The sequence below is a fragment of the Cryptomeria japonica genome, chromosome 8, assembly GCF_030272615.1.
Source record: "Cryptomeria japonica chromosome 8, Sugi_1.0, whole genome shotgun sequence".
NCBI classification, from domain to species: domain Eukaryota; kingdom Viridiplantae; phylum Streptophyta; class Pinopsida; order Cupressales; family Cupressaceae; genus Cryptomeria; species Cryptomeria japonica.
The window spans coordinates 593152219-593156741 of NC_081412.1; positions in this window are offsets into that span (position 1 = coordinate 593152219).

Genomic DNA, 4523 nt, shown 5'->3' on the forward strand with positions numbered 1-4523 from the left:
TTATCACTCTTTAAAAATGTTGTTTTTTGTAAAAAACTAATTTTCGAGGGAGATAGAAAAATGGACGCAAATTGATTCCAAAAAAATTCAAAAAAATATTTTTAGAATCTACACAAAATGTCACAAATAACTATTTCACATCATCTAAAAATTCCTTATGGTTTAGCAGTAATAGGTGTCTGAGTGTGAAGTTTTTTTTTCCTGAAAAATGAATATTGTAGTCTCAAAGTTGGCAAAAAAGAGTAACCCACTATTGCAGGTTCACCCCTTGTTGAAATTATGGTTCTATCTCACAAGATTTTAAGTTGCAAAATCACTTTCCTCTAAGGGTTAATGTGGGAAATAAAATGTGCCTAATTTTGCTTTATGGTATAGTAGAGTGTGTTTGTGTTGGATGCTAGATGCACATACTGCTCTCATATGGCTTTTTTGGAATGCCTAATTTTTCCAACAATAGTATCAGGACATTAGTTTAAGGATTTGCATGTTGCTTGCATGTGAATATCCTTGGTATTTCGGGTCCTAGGTATTCCTTCTGTAAATATTTCTTAGCCTGGAAATCTTGAGGGAATATGAAGGAGTCAATTGAATATTGATCCTTTGGTGAGTGAAAGTCTTGCAATTGTTTCAGTCTCAAGAGACAACACACATTTTGAAGGATGTTGAAGATGGAGAAAATTGGAGTTGGCTCTTTGATGAGATTTCAGCTAGAAGTCCAAGGAGCCTACACCTTGGTTGAACATGATTTTAATAGAGATATATGAGGAGATTGTTCTTGGATGAGTCATGATGACTTGGAAATCTTGGAGGATCATTTGCATTGGGGACTCTTGGTCTACTTGATGGTTTATCACTTGAGAGGTATTGTCCATTGTTTGTCTTAGGTGCTTTATGTTTTTATTTCAAATTTATGGATCTTGATCTATAGTGAAATTTTTTTGGAGAATTCATTATGAGAGATGGATAGCGTGATTATCTCGTTGGAATGTGTTTTCTTTAATAGTGATCATAGGGGATGGTTGTGGGATAATTTCCTAAAATGGGAAATGGAATAATTTCATCTTCTTAGAGAGGCTTACATCCATGTAGATACAAAATATATATGTTGTTTAATCTCTTGAGGATGAATGGGTTTGGATGATGTTATGGTTTTTCTCTTGGGGATGTGAATGAGATATTACTTGGCATTGTTAACAGTTAGAGGTGTTTGTAGGACATGCTACATGTTTATGATTTTTAGTTTCTATCTTTAGTTTTAGTGAACTTCCAGGAGGTTTGGATTCACTTGGCATTGGATGTGAAGTTTTGTATGGAGCTTAAATGATCACTAGTCTATGTTTATATGTTGTCACTAGGGTGATGTTATGGAGGTTCTTGTATCTCTTTCTTCTATCAGATGTGGAGTACATAGGAGAGTTATGGAGACTTGTTGAAAGAAATGTTTTTTGCAGCAGTTTTATTTGTAGGATTTGCATATCTTTGTGGATGGTCCTTGGTACTACAAGGTTACACTTTCTATGTGTTGTGATTGGTACAATTGTTATGCCTTTGATCCTTTTAGATTTTACATTACCCAAGTAGTGGGAATTCTTAAATGTGTTTGGTCCTCATTGATTGGTTTGCACATGGAGCTTGAGGTTGCAATTTGTTGGGTTGGTTATATCATTGGCACGAGTTTACTGATGGAGTATACCTTCAAGGTATGGGTGATTTGATGGATTATCACTTGATGTGGGTGATATTTTTAGTTGTGTGGGTTTACCAGTTGGATGGGAGCAGTCAATTCAATTGTTGTTCTAGCTAGTGTTTTATCTTGTTTTCTGGAGGATTGTTGTGTTCTAGTTATAGGCTTTGAAGTTGATGTTGTTGATTCTTTTGTATAGCTCATGAACACAATGAAATGGTGGAAGTATCCTATATCCTTTTATATCACTAGGATCTTATGCTTGTGTTCCTTGGAATGGTGTAATTTTACTTTTGCTTGTTCCTTTTCTTCCATAGGTGGCATGTTGCAGGATGGTAGGGATTATTGTCTAAGATGATGGACATCTTGGTTGTTTTATCATATGTCTTGATGGATCATGAGAGAATGTTTTGGATCTATGTAGTTTCATGAATGGAAGTTATGATAGAAAACATTGACAATGGTCTTTCGATAGAGGATTTACTCATGAGCTTAAAAATTGACTTCAAGTGGGAGAATGTTGGAATGTGAAGTCAATTAGGTATCTTCTTTTGTACATGTCATACAAGTTCTCTTCACTTAGGACTCTTCTCTTGTATGTATCATAGATGTAATTGTGTGAGTTATATTTACTATATTTAGTAAAAAAATTTCAACAAGGACTCTTCAACTCAGTTGTGTTGACTTAGTAAAATGACTTATAGTACAATCAAATTAGACTCTATATGTGTCAAACTTGTAGACTATTGAGTGTTACATATAGGCTTAGTCAATAATATGACTATAGTGGTGGCATTAGAAGGGTTAGAGGTAGAAAATTTGAGAACTTAATTATAGCATGAAGTTTCTCAAATTTGTAAATATACAGAGTAGCTCTCCCTCCTTTGGAAATAAGGAAAAACAGTTTTGAGATTGTATTATAATATTTTTATTGCTAAATAATACAATGACTCTCTAGTTTTGGTGTGGTTTTTTTTACCCAAAAGGGTTTCCCCATAGTAAATTTGTGTTCTAATCTTTAGTCATTTCTTTTTTTTATGATTATGTGGTTGTGGGAAGTATGATACAAATATGTGCTTGAGATGTATTTGGGAGAGGTGTTGTCATTGATGTCAACATATTTCTATGTCTAAGACATTGATGTAGTGAAGTTCAGTGAGTTAATTTGTTTAGTATGATGAAGATCAGAGTTTACATATTAAAGGGTTTGCAGAGATTTGTCTATAGTTGATTCAGTTCATTGATTTATGGGTATCTATGTTGATTGAGTTATGGGTATCTATGTTATGCCTTATTTTTTAGTCATGTAGTGGTGACAAGGTGGCAGTATTTTGATCTGCATTGCTCTGCATTGTAATATCTTGATATGTGATTTGGAGGTATGTTTTGGATGTTGATGTGTATCCTCAATTCAAGTGGTTTATGGTTTGGAGGTCTGCAAGTTATTTTTTCAAGGTTGATAGTCATTGTAGTTAGTGTTCCTAAGATCGAATATGAAGATGTTGGTGATTCTAGTAATTACTATTGGTGAAGATGTCGTTATGGTAATTCACAATTCTTGTGGATGTTTCTGGATCATGTACCTTTTTTGTTGGTGGTCTGCATTGATCGTTGAGCTTGTAATTTATGTTTTTCTTTGGCACCCTTGTGTTCTTCATGTTCTTGTTCGACCCGATGCTTGTAGCGTGTTGTGAATGTTCAAGGCATAATTCTTGGAGGTGTTTTGTGTTTGAGGCAATTGATTTGGGTTCGTGATATGTCTTGACTGATATTGTTTATTCCACATATAATATTATTGATTGTGGTTGTATTTTTGTAATTAGAACATGAGTGTTGAGTCGACCTTGATGATTTCTCCAAGGTTGATGTCATGTATAAATAAATGTAATAATTTTGTATTTGAGTGGCAAGTAGACAAGTGAGTGTGTATGTGCATTTAATGTATACATGTTTTAAAGGCAGAGAAGAAGTATGAGAAGAAAGTTGTTTTTTGCTTCAATGGAACTAAACCAGGCATTAAGGATATTTTATTTTTGAGTTCATGATTTTAGGATGTGATTCAAAATTATATGTATAGGCAGTGAGCCTTCCCTAGGTAGTGAGCCTCTTTGTTTTGAGAAGTGAGCTCTAGGAAGTGTTCCTGAATGCATGTGCATTCTCCATTGTAATACTTCTAATAGAGTATACCTATATTGTGGGTGTATCCCCACTGTGTTTTTTCCCCTAATGGGGTTTTCACGTATAAAAATATTGGTGTTATGTGTGTTTATAATATGTTGTTGATTTATGCTTTCATGTTTAATTATTTGATCTGAGGATAAGTTTAAGTTGTGTAAATTTTTGTGACAACTTCTTCACCCCCTCTCTCAGTTGTCTTCCCTATTTCCATCAATTTGTATCAAATCAAGTTCCTTTGAAGAAGCTTAATTGCTTGACGTGATCCAAGATGGTAACTTACAAGAAGGATAGTCCGAGATTTGATGGTACCAACTACTCTCTTTGGAAGAATCAGATGGAGTGTCATCTAAGATGCATCGGTGAACCTTATTGGGATAGTAATAAAAGAAAGTATATTGTTCCTACAAATTGGTGCAAGAGAACCTCTTCAAAAAGAAAATCATGGCTCTGAGGATGAAAACTAGGATCATAGTGGTTGTCTTAGTGTCTTGTGTTTATCCAAGTTTTATGTATTCAATAAATACCCCACCATGTAAACCCATGTCACTAATTAGGCAATTTGATAAGCCAATTGGGACAATGTGGTCAATAGGGGTAGTAGAATGTTTGGTTTTATGTTTGATAGGTTTTTAGGATGTTTTAGGGGTATTTGGTTTATCCA